At 43.8% G+C, this 13,385-nt stretch overlaps 1 non-coding gene across 1 annotated transcript; it reads left to right on the top strand.

The window, feature by feature from the left end:
• The first annotated feature begins 5,804 nt into the window (after nucleotides 1-5,804).
• LOC123081142 (small nucleolar RNA SNORD36) lies at nucleotides 5,805-5,879 on the top strand. Its single transcript, XR_006438652.1, has one exon. It is a non-coding gene; the product is annotated as a small nucleolar RNA SNORD36 (small nucleolar RNA).
• The last annotated feature ends 7,506 nt before the right edge of the window (nucleotides 5,880-13,385 follow it).

Here is a 13,385-nt window from a genome sequence, read left to right as displayed (position 1 = left end):
GGTTCGGTGGGGAGTGGAGGGTTAAGGGAGTGAGGGGCCCAGATGGGCCAGTGGGCTGGCCGGCTGGGCCGTTTGGCCCAGTTGGCCTGGGGGCTTTCCCCTGATTTATTTATTTTGTCTGCTTTTCTTTTCTTATTTTTCTTTCTACAAGTTTATATTATTTTAGTTTTATAAAACATAAAAGTTGCACCTAAATTAGTATTACTAATTATACCTCGGTCACAAAAAGGTTTAACCCCCAAATAAAATAGTTTAGTATTTTATAAAATACAAAAGGCATTTATCTAGTTGTTTTAGCTACTGCTTAAATCATTTTAGAGCATTCAAACATTTTATAAAAGTGTGGTTTCTTCACCTTAATTACCTATGCATTATTTGTCACCGTTTGTACTTTTTAGTTTTGACATTTGAAAACCTTACTAGTTTGACTTTATTTTAAATTTGAATTCTGAATCGGTTTTGAACTATCGAGAGTTTATCAACAGTAAGCGAGGTGACGTGGCATCGTTAACGTGGGATTACTGTAACCTGATTATCCGGGCGTCACATTTAGCTGGGCCGGCCCATTATGGTCCGCAAAATCTTGTGGGCCATCAGTTGGGCCGGCCCATTTAAACTTGATGGCCCGGTCCACGTGTCAACATATCATAGGCGCGTGTCGCCCATTGGATGAGTGACACCTGTGCCAACGCGGACCTGACACGTGTCTCCTCCAGCCAATGATGATTTTACACATGGAAAATCCCCATTGGTCGGGGCTGTTAACGGGTTATCGGATCCAAAACCCCACCCGATAGCTTAACGGCGTTGCATTACGGTGGATGCCATGTGTCGGTCACCCTTGACGAAAGCACTTCTGTGACGCGCGATTTATCGTCATGGAAGTGGACACTTCCGTGATGATAGTTTTGGTAATGTCATGGAACACTTCTGCGACAGCAAAGGTATGACTATCTTGATTCTGTCATAAATTTGTCATGGATGTACATGCATGACAAAAAACGCGACCTACTGTGACAAACACGTATCGTCACGGAAGTGTATTTTTTTGTAGTGGAAGGTTTTCCAAATTTTTGATTTTTTTGAATTTTTATGCCCATTTCAAAATGCGGTCAAAACGGCGGGCATGACCGTTCCTAGCTAGTGGTTGAATCTTGGAAAACCTTTCGTGTTTCTCTGATTAAATAGATACTTATGTACCTAGAAATGATTTTTGGAAAAAATAAATAGCAAACTATGATGCAGGTGCAGTTCAAATTTGACCCGCTTCCTATTGAATCGGTGGAAATTTGTCTTTTCCACGAGAGGTGGATCGAAACTTTTGACACCCAACCATTTGGTTAATTGTGCATTATATATGGCCCATTATTTTCTAAAAATGATTTGGTCCAAATTTGCAACAAATATTTGCTAGGTCCTTCACAAAAAAACTCATTTTGGACACTCGAAAATTAGAAAATGATTTTTTTGTGCAAAGAAAATGAAAGCTCTATTTGGCAATATTGTTTGTCATTCCAATACGCACACTTATGCGAAATACGAGACAAACTATGCCTTTGTTATGTTTAGAAAAATCAGAGTGGATTGGATGGACCAATGAGATGCGAGGAACCGCCTTCACGCGGATCACGAAATTGGACTCAATGTGAGCCATCCATGGCGCACCCATCCAACGGTGGAGCTTCTCCCTAGAAAAAAAACCCTAACTCACCCACCCACCCTCCCCTTGAACCCCCAGATCCCACCTCCTCCTCGCTCTCTCTCGATCCCCTGCAGTTCCAGCCGCCGCCGCCGCTCGCCTCCATCCTCTCCCCAACCCCCGTCGGCCTCCACTCCACTCCACCATCGGCGCCAACCCAACCACCGCCGCCCTCTCCCCCTCCTCTCCCCTCACCCAAGATCTGTTGGAAATATGCCCTAGAGGTAATAATAAAATGGTTATTATTATATTTCCTTGTTCATGATAATTGTCTATTGTTCATGCTATAATTGTGTTATCAGGAAATCGTAATACATGTGTGAATACATAGACCACAACATCTCCCTAGTGAGCCTATAATTGACTAGCTCGTTGATCAATAGATGGTTACAGTTTCCTGACCATGGACACTGGATGTCATTGATAACGGGATCACATCATTAGGAGAATGATGTGATGGACAAGACCCAATCCTAAGCATAGCACAAGATCGTGTAGTTCGTCTGCTAAAGCTTTTCTAATGTCAAGCATCATTTCCTTAGACCATGAGATTGTGCAACTCCTGGATATCGTAGGAATGCTTTGGGTGTGCCAAACGTCACAACGTAACTGGGTGGCTATAAAGGTGCACTACGGGTATCTCCGAAAGTGTCTGTTGGGTTAGCACGAATTGAGACTGGGATTTGTCACTCCGTGTGATGGAGAGGTATCTCTGGGCCCACTCGGTAGGACATCATCATAATGAGCTCAATGTGACCAAGGAGTTGATCACGGGATCATGTGTTACGAACGAGTAAAGAGACTTGCCGGTAACGAGATTGAACAAGGTATAGGGATACCGACGATCGAATCCCGGGCAAGTATCATACTGGTAGACAAAGGGAATTGTGTACGGGATTGATTGAATCCCCGACATCGTGGTTCATCCGATGAGATCATCGTGGAGCATGTGGGAGCCAACATGGGTATCCAAATCCCGCTGTTGGTTATTGGCCGGAGAGATGTCTTGGTCATGTCTACATGCCTCCCGAACCCGTAGGGTCTACACACTAAAGGTTCGATGACGCTAGGGTTATAGGGAAAGTTTGTTCGTGGTTACCGAATGTTGTTCGGAGTCCCGGATGAGACCCCGGACATCACGAGGAGTTTTGGAATTGTCCGGGGATAAATATTTATATATGGGAAGTCCTTATTCGGTCGCCGGAAGTGTTCGGGGGTTTATCGGTATTGTGCCGGGACCACCGAAAGGGTTTCGGGGGTCCACTGGGAGGGTCCACCTGCCTCGGAGGGCTCTATGGGCTGAATATGGAGGGGAACCAGCCCCTAGGTGGGCTGGGCGCCAAACCCCCTATGGCCCATGCGCCTAGGGTTTTGGGGGAAACCCTAAAGGGGGTGCCCCCCTTGGCTTGGGGGGCAAGCCTCCCCCCTTGGCCGCCGCCCCCCCTCTAGATCCATCTGGAGGGGGCCGACCCCCCTCTCCCTTGCCCCTATAAATAGAGGGGAGGTGGGAGGGCAGCCGCACCACATCCAAGGCGCAGCCCTCCCCCTCTCCAACACCTCCTCCTCCTTCCGCGGTGCTTGGCGAAGCTCTGCTGGAGTACCACGCTGCTCCAACACCACCACGCTGTCGTGCTGCTGCTGGAGTTGTCTTCCCCAACCTCTCCCTCTCTCCTTGCTAGATCAAGGCGTGGGAGACGTCACCGGGCTGCACGTGTGTTGAACGCAGAGGCGCCGTTGTTCGGCGCTTAGATCGGAATCGCTCGCGATCTGAATTGCTACGAGTACGACTCCTTCATCCGCGTTTTTGTAACGCTTCCGCATCGCAATCTTCAAGGGTATGAAGATGCACTACCCTTTCTCTTGTTGCTAGTCTCTCCATAGATTGATCTTGGTGATGCGTAGAAAAATTTTAATTTCTGCAATGATCCCCAACAAGATCGAGAGAGGGAGAGAGAGCCGACGACCAGATCCACTCACCAAGTCCCTCTCTGTCGCCGCCATCTAGATCTAGGCCGGACGATTCCGGCGGTGCGCAGCACATTCCTGTGCTCACCTCACGCCTTGCTCGATCCTGCAGTCCCCCTCTGTCTCCTCACCTAACGACTAATCTCTGCCTCGGCTGGATCTCGGCCACATGGTTGGTGCAGGATCCGCGTCGGCGGGCAGCGACGGAAACACATGGCGCACCTGGTGGACAACGACTCCAGCGTCCAGCGTCGTCAAGTCCAACATCCTCTCCCGCTTCACCCGCAATGCGTTCTACCTCACGTCCAAGTCCACCATCGGCGTCGAGTTCGCCACCTGCACCCTCCTCGTAGTACTCACCACCATGGGCAGGCCGGCATCCAGGTCGGCAATGCGTGCTAGGAACTTTACTGCCTCAAGCACGGCATCTAGGTTCGTCATACCCCATCTCCCGCCTCTCGCCCCTTCTCATGTCGACTCGTATGCGGTTGCTCGGATGTGTTGATTGGTTGGAGAAGGTTTCCTGTCGTGGATCTGGGTTGCGATTCGGGTTGTGCTGCGAAATGTTTTAGGTCCAGTTGTCTGATTTTCACTAGTTTGGAATATTTAGGCTGTAATTGAGGCACGATTTGAGCTGTGATGGGATTACTCAGTTACTTTTCCGTGTAGGTCCAGTTGTTTTCACGCGAGGATGCGGCAATTAGTGTTCGATCCGCGTGACCCTTCTGAATTGGTCAGGAACATGAACTGTTCGTAGTTCCTAATTTAAGCCTCCGACCTGTGATGTTTAGTCATTTCGTTTTGTATTTTAGATCTGATATGCAATTGGAGTCCTAGGATCGTACTTTTCAGGAGACATGAATACACTTCTGTACTATTTTAGTTGCCACTTTTGTGTGAAATCTCAAATCTACTTAGGCCATTATCATGCTTTCCATGGTCCAGTTTTGATGTGTTCCGAAATTATGATCTGCATCCAACTAAACACCTCATTGTTCCCTGCTGTAGCCTGATGGCCAGACGAACGGTGACAAGACCATCCAGTGATTCGCTGCTTGCAAACAACAACTAGTAAATCGTTCACCGTGGGGGCGGGGACATGAGATTCACAGAAGAGGCTGCTGCCTGCCTATACTAGTTCATATCTATCCAGACGCCTAGATCTACCATACTCACCTCGTTTCACTGTGCTACTAGTAGTTCCTAGGCCATTAGCTCCTGCTTGGTTTTTTGCTGCACAATGCTCATTTTGCTGCTAGTGTCCATTTAGCAGTTTTTTTAACTATGTTTCTACCAAGATGATTCAGCCATTTGTTTGTTTTCCTGCAGCGAAATGCGGCTGGACGACCGAGGCTACTATTCTGCCTTGATCTGCACACTAAGAGTTCCTGGACCTGACTTGAAGCAAGGATACCTGCGGCTGCAAGCCAACAATGTCTGAAGACAGGTGCTGCTTGTCGATGTTCTCCGCATAACTATAGGCTGCCATGTCTTTTCCACTTTCCTTTTTGCTTTCTGTAATGCTAACTTGACGGTCAGCCTATAGTTATGCGGAGAACATCGGCAAGCAGCACCTGTCTTCAGACATACACTGCCATGTTTTGTTCCATAAATCACCTAGTGCTCCTGTTAGTGAGGTTCATCTAGTATTTTATTTTGCAAAGCATGCAACGGTTTGGAGTACTTGATCATGGCCTAATGGAACTTACATGTCATTACTACAGCAGCTAGAAGCAATCCATTTTATTAAATGCATTCTGGTTAAGATTTGGTCCTGGCATCACCTTGCTGTTTTGTTTGTTTTAAATCTGGCTGGTCATTTGGGCATTGGAAATTTCTACAGTGCTTTCTCTAAAAAATGATGGATTGGCTGGTCAGATGATGCTACAACAACATATCGTGAGATTCTCTTTTGGAATACATAATCGAGGTTTTTAAGACTGATGGCCAGCCTGTCTAATGTTTGTTTTCTTCAATACGCTTGCTCCTTCCAGTAGGCATTGCAAGTGATGTGTTCAAGTGTAGTCCTCTAGTCACATTTTTTAACCAGTACCATATGATTGTAGCATACTACTAGTTTTAGTCATTTAACATCTTAATTTACCTTGAATGATGAAGTAGTTGCACTTGTAGATGGGCTGAGCAAATGATGATTCATATGATTATTCTGATACATTTGATGTTTCAAAATCAAGCTTTTTAAACCTGATACTCAGCCCATCACAAATCAGTCATCTGCTACTCTTGCTGTGCTGTAGTTTCTTAGATGATTTGAAAGTAAACAGAGTGTAACTATGTTATCCTGTTTTGGTAAAATAGGTACCAACACCTGGGATCCGTTTGAGATGCGGGTGCACAAGAGGGCGTTCGACCTTGTCAACTAGAAGGTACCCGCCTCCCGCTCTGCTTGATCCCTTTTTTCCCTAGTTGCTATGTATGGGTCGATCGGGTCCTGCTCGTCGGTGATCTGATGATGGTGTGCTGAACATTTAGACCGTTGAGGCTTTCTGGTTGTTGATGATCTAAAATCGAGCTTTTTAAAATTGATACCTAGCATATCATCAATGAATCGCTTTGTTCTTGTGTCTAGAGATGTAGTTCTGTTAGTGTGGTACTGTATAATGTAGAGGAGTTACATATGCATCATTTGTTAGCTGAGCATATGATGTTAGCTTCACATTTTGATCTGTTGAAATGTCCCAGATTATGTCAATTTGTTACCAACTAGTTAGAGTTAAAGCAACTCATTTGGTTTTTGCTCACTGTTTTTACAGCCCTATGCTGCTCTTACTGTATGTAGAACCTGTTGCTGAACTGAAGATGCTATTTGCTTCACATTTTTGTTTGTTGAACCATCCCAGATTATTTGAATTTAATATGAACCTAACAGTTAAATAAATTGTATGGGCAACATTAACATAGGTGCTCTATACCTGCTCTGCTCCTGTTCAGAGGCATCTTGTATTCTTTTTTGTATAATCTCCTATCATAAGCGAAAAAGCTTCAGGCATTGAGCCATTGTATTGTGATCTTTAAATAAATTTTCTGTTCTGTCCCTTGCATAGCTAATTTTCCTTTTGCTGTGAGATGGCAACTGATATATCCTCCTTTTGCTATGAGATGGCAACTGATTTATCCACCTTTTGCTGTGAGCAACTAATTTGCTTTTTACTAGCTGCTTTATTTGCTTGCTTGGTTGATCACTAGCATGAGCTTGGTTGCCCTGAACTTCAGTGTTTTATTTGCTTGCTTCTCAGTCTCTCTCCCTCCCTGTAGGTGCCACCGGATGCAAGGGTGGAGCCTACGCCTCCTTGCTGAAGCTTCTTGCTCTACACCAGTTTATGGTGCTGCGGATGTGGTTAAGATGGCATTCTACACTAGCTTCTTATGTTGCATGTGAATGGTGGTGAGTAGATAGAACTGGAGTGTTCTTGTAGGAAGGCAAGTTGTCGCATCTGGAGCACATCAGATGTGCTAATACGAGTTGAACAATGTGATGTAGTAGTAAGTTAAGGCAAATTGTGTTGATGATGTATTCCTGTGTAATTAAATGTTGTATTCTCTATGTACATGCTACTTTAAATGACATGAAGATTATGAAAATTGTGTACATGCTACTTCATATGGGTTGAATATGACAGAAAATAGTACTGGGCCTGAATTGGCCATGGCCCAAACAAAGTTGGACTGGAGCTATTTATTTAATAAAAAAACACGTTAGAGAAAGGGGACAATAATAAGAAATTGAATATTAAAAGGCCACGACCTAGAATATAAAAAGGCCGAATTGTGAATATAAAAAGGCTGAATTGTTGGGCCAGGCCCATGTAGCTAACAAAAATTAACAGAAAATAATATGTTAAATGGGATGAATTACTGGGCTCGGCCCATATATACACCGAACTGGACCGGGCTGAATCTTGTCAACGACCTTTTCATTTGGTCACAATTTTGCCACGTCAGCTTGCCACGTCGGATCCGACGTGGCCTGGGCAGAGAGCTAGTGACCAAAACAGAAGGTCATAGGATCAACGACCTTTTGTTTTGGTCGTGGCCTTCCACGACCTTCTCACAGAGAAGGTCGTTAATTTCAGTTTACGACTGTTAGCTTTTGACCATCTATTTTTGCTCAAAAAAGGTCGCAAATGAAAAAATGACCTTTCAGTGACCAATAGTGATGGTCACAAGTTGACATATTTCTTGTAGTGGGCATGGATACCTACCTACAACGTTCGACTATCGGTGTGTGTGTGGGGGGGGGAGGGGGCAGAGACCTAACTATAGAGAGGTAGATCGACAAGTATATGTGTGGAGAAGGAGACAGACCTAGCTATTGTTGGGGAACGTAGCATGTAATTTCAAAAAACTTCCTACGATCACGCAAGATCTATCTAGGAGATGCATAGAAATGAAAGAGGGAGAGTGTGTTCACGTACCCTCGTAGACCGAAAGCGGAAGCGTTAGTTTAACGCGGTTGATGTAGTTGAACGTCTTCGCGATTCAACCGATCAAGTACTGAACATACGGCACCTCCGAGTTCAGCACACGTTTGGCTCGATGACGTCCCTTGAACTATTGATCTGGCAAAGTGTCGAGGGAGAGTTTCGTCAGCACGACGGCGTGATGATGGTGATGGTGAAGTGATCCACGCAGGGCTTCGCCTAAGCACTACAACAATATGACCAGAGGAGTAAATGGTGGAGGGGGGCACCGCACACGGCTAAGAAACAATTGATGTGCTTAGAGGTGCCCCTGCCCCCATATATAAAGGAGGGACAGGGGAGGAGGCCGGCCTAGGGCGCTCCAAGTGGGAGGAGTCCCACTTGGACCCCTAGTCCAATTCGCCCCCCTTTCCTTTTACAGGAAGGGGAAAGGGGGGAGGATAGGGAGGAGGAGATGGAAAGGGGGTCGTGCCCCCTCCGCTTTCCCAATTCGGACTCCCCATGGAGGGGCACCCCCTTGTAGGTGATGACCCACAAGTATAGGGGATCTATCATAGTCCTTTCGATAAGTAAGAGTGTCGAACCCAACGAGGAGCAGAAGGAAATGATAAGCCGTTTTCAGCAAGGTATTCTCTGCAAGCACTGAAATTATAGGTAACAGATAGTTTTGTGATAAGATAATTGGTAACGAGCAACATGTAATAAAAGTAAATAAAGTGCAGCAAGGTGGCCCAATCCTTTTTGTAGCAAAGGACAAGCCTGGACAAACTCTTATATAAAGGAAAGTGCTCCCGAGGACACATGGGAATTATCGTCAAGCTAGTTTTCATCACGTTCATATGATTTGCGTTCGGTACTTTGATAATTTGATATGTGGGTGGACCGGTGCTTGGGTGCTGTCCTTACTTGGACAAACGGAGCCCCTTACGAAGCATATGGATCCAAATCAGCCCCTTACGAAGTATTAAGGTAAAGCTAACCATAGCATGAAACATATGGATCCAAATCAGCCCCTTACGAAGCAACGCATAAACTAGGGTTTAAGCTTCTGTCACTCTAGCAACCCATCATCTACTTATTACTTCCCAATGCCTTCCTCTAGGCCCAAATAATGGTGAAGTGTCATGTAGTCGACGTTCACATAACACCACTAGAGGAGAGACAACATACATCTCATCAAAATATCGAACGAATACCAAATTCACATGACTACTAATAGCAAGACTTCTCCCATGTCCTCAGGAACAAACGTAACTACTCACAAAGCATATTCATGTTCATAATCAGAGGAGTATTAATATGCATAAAGGATCTGAACATATGATCTTCCACCAAATAAACCAACTAGCATCAACTACAAGGAGTAATCAACACTACTAGCAACCTACAGGTACCAATCCCAGACTTAGAGACAAGAATTGGATACAAGAGATGAACTAGGGTTTGAGAGGAGATGGTGCTGCTGAAGATGTTGATGGAGATTTCCCTCTCGAGAGAGAGGAGCGTTGGTGATGACGATGGCGATGATTTCCCCCTCCCGGAGGGAAGTGTCCCCACAAGAACAGCTCTGCCGGAGCCCTAGATTGGTTCTGCCTCGTGGCGGCGGAGTCTCGTCCTGAAAGCTTGCTTATTATTTTTCTTCGGACGAAAGACTTCATATAGCAGAAGATGGGCACCGAAGGGCAATAGGGGGCCCACGAGGCAGGGGGCGCGCCCAGGGGGGTAGGGCGCGCCCCCACCCTCATGGCCAGGGTGTGGGCCCCCTCTGGTATTTCTTCCGCTTAGTATTTTTTATTATTTCCAAAAATAACTTTCATGGAGTTTCAGGACTTTTGGAGTTGTGCAGAATAGGTCTCTAATATCTGCTCCTTTTCCAGCCCAGAATTCCAGCTGCCGGCATTCTCCCTCCTTATGTAAACCTTGTAAAATAAGAGAGAATAGGCATAAGTATTGTGACATAATGTGTAATTACAGCCCATAATGCAATAAATATTGATATAAAAGCATGATGCAAAATGGACGTATCAACTCCCCCAAGCTTAGACCTCGCTTGTCCTCAAGCGAAAGCCGATAACGATAAATATGTCCACATGTTTAGAGATATAGGTGTCGATAAAATAAAATACGGACATGAGGGCATCATGATCATTCTAGTAACAGCAAAATACATGGATATTGTCATATGATTTCTTATGCTCAAGTAATAATCTATTCACAATGCAAAGTATGAATCAGAAACTTTATTGAGAACTAATAAACTATAATCTCAGTCATTGAAGCAATTGCAATTTATCATAACATCAGAAAGAGTCTATATCAGAGCTTTCTAGCAAGTCCACATACTCAACTATCATTTAGTCTTTCATAATTGCTAGCACTCACGCAATACTTGTGGTTACGGAGTTTTCATCGGACACAGAAAAAGATAGGGGCTTATAGTTTCGCCTCCCAACCTTTTACCTCAAGAGTAATGTCAACAATAATAATTCATGCTAACCCACATCCTATTAGATATATATATCAGGATCTTTCCAACATCCTGTGCTTGCCAAAGGATAAAATGTAAAAAGGAAAGGTGAAGATCACCATGACTCTTGCATAAGGTAGAAGATAATAGAGAAAGATAGGCCCTTCGCAGAGGGAAGCAGAGGTTGCCATGCGCTTTCAGGGTTGGATGCACAAAATCTTAATGCGAAAGAACATCACTTTATATTTCCACTTGTGATATAGACCTTTATTATGCAGTCCGTCGCTTTTATTTCTTCCACATCACAAGATCGTATAAAGCTTATTTCCTCCAGACCAATCAGTCATACATATTTAGAGAGCAATTTTTATTGCTTGCACCGATGACAACTTACTTGAAGGATCTTACTCAATCCATAGGTAGATATGGTGGACTCTCATGGCAAAACTGGGTTTAAGGGTATTTGGAAGAACAAGTAGTATCTCTACTTGGTGCAAAGAATTTGGCTAGCATGAGGGGGAAAGGCAAGCTGAACATGTTGGATGATCCATGACAATATACTTTATCTCAGATATAAGAAAACATAACCCATTACGTTGTCTTCCTTGTCCAACATCAACTCTTTAGCATGTCATATTTTAATGAGTGCTCCCAATCATAAAAGATGTCCAAGATAGTATATTTATATGTGAAACCTCTCTTTCTTTATTACTTCCTATTAATTGCAATGATGACCAAAGCTATGTTTGTCAACTCTCAACAACTTTTAATCATCATACTCTTTCTATGTGAAGTCATTACTCTCCATAAGATCAATATGATCTCTTTGTTTCTTTTTATTCTTTTCTCTTTTCTTTTATTCACCCAAAATTATAGCAAGATAATCAAGCCCTTGACTCAACACTAATCTTTATTATATAGCTCACGGACTCGATTACATAAAGGGATCATAAAGCAAAAATCAAAACTAAATCATACTAAACCTTTATTCTACTAGATCAAGATACTACTAAAAGGATCGAACTAAGAAAAACGGTAAAGATAGGAGTGTGATGGTGATACGATACCGGGGCACCTCCCCGAAGCTTGGCGGTTGCCAAGGGGAGTGCCCATACCCATGTGATTACGTTTCCTTCTTCGGAGGTGATGGTGGGATATTCTTGGCGATGATACTCCTCAGGATACGATTCTCTTCTTCGAGCTTATTGAGTTGCTGCTTGAGATACATTATCTCCTTACGAAGCTTTCCTGTAACAGCCAAAGCTCCTTGCACCCAAGGGTGTTGCATAGCTGCGGGAGAACAAGTGACGCTCTTCTTCATATTTTCATAAGAAAGAAATCTAACATTGGAAGGGATAACCGAGTTTGGAATAGCTGAGCTCTGTAGTTCCCCCATTGTGAATCCAGCTCGGAAGCGAGAAGTGACTTCTTGATCCTCCTCCATGGCGTCTATCCTCTTCAAATCAGCCTCCATCTCTTCCTCCGTTGCTGGTCCAAAGTGGTCAGCATCGCTGTTTGTCCTTGATCTCGATGCCAGATCAGACACCCAGCTCTCCCCAACTGACTCTTGAGAAGACATCTTTCTCAAATCTGCAGTAGCAACAACTCGAAGCAAAAATAGAGGATATTTGCGTGATACAGGAGTCAAAACCTTCGGGAGATTAAATAATGAATTTTTACCGACCAAAATACGTATTGTGCAAGAAAACGGAGTCCGGAGAGCGCACGAGGTGCCCACGAGGTAGGGGGCGCGCCCTCCACCCTCGTGGAGGCCTCGTGTCCTTCCCGGACTACTTCTTATTTTTCTATTTTTCTAAATATTCCAAAATGGACAAAAATTGCTTTTAGAACTGTTTTGGAGTCGGTTTACTTACCGTACCACATACCGATTCCTTTTCGGAGTCTGAAACGTTCCGGAAAGTGTCCCTTATGTATTCCTCCGGGGTTACGGTTTCAATAACATTGGTTTCAACATTTATGGGATTACCTGAGATATAATGTTTAATTCTTTGTCTGTTCACCACCTTTGGGTTTGTGCCTTCGAAGTTTTTGATTTTTTGGCACCGGAACGATAGACGTCCTCGATAATGTAAGGACCTTCCCATTTAGAGAGAAGTTTTCTTGCAAAAAATCTTAAACGAGAGTTGTATAGCAATACATAATCACCTACATGAAACTCACGCTTTTGTATTCTTTTATCATGCCATCTTTTAACTTTTTCTTTAAACAGTTTGGCATTTTCATAGGCTTGGGTTCTCCATTCATCAAGTTACTAATGTCAAATAACCTCTTCTCACCGGCAAGTTTGAAATCATAATTGAGCTCTATAATAGCCCAATAAGCCTTATGTTCTAGTTCGAGAGGTAAGTGACATGCTTTTCCATAAACCATTTTATACGGAGACATTCCCATAGGATTTTTATATGCAGTTCTATAGGCCCATAATGCATCATCAAGTTTCTTGGACCAATTCTTTCTAGATCTATTAACAGTCTTTTGCAAAATTAATTTGAGCTCTCTATTACTCAATTCTACTTGACCACTAGACTGTGGGTGATAAGGAGATGCAATTCTATGATTAACATCATACTTAGCAAGCATTTTACGAAAAGCACCATGAATAAAATGTGAACCACCATCAGTCATTAAATATCTAGGGACTCCAAACCTCAGAAAAATAACTTCTTTAAGCATTTTAATAGAAGTGTTATGATCAGCACTACTAGTTGGAATAGCTTCTACCCACTTAGTAACGTAATCAACAGCAACTAAAAATATGTGTGTATCCATTAGAGGCAAGAAAAGGTCCCAT

Source organism: Triticum aestivum, chromosome 3D, assembly GCF_018294505.1.
Source record: "Triticum aestivum cultivar Chinese Spring chromosome 3D, IWGSC CS RefSeq v2.1, whole genome shotgun sequence".
In the NCBI taxonomy this organism is placed as follows: domain Eukaryota; kingdom Viridiplantae; phylum Streptophyta; class Magnoliopsida; order Poales; family Poaceae; genus Triticum; species Triticum aestivum.
Note: the sequence above shows the minus strand (reverse complement) of the source record. Positions and strands in the feature narration are given on the sequence as shown.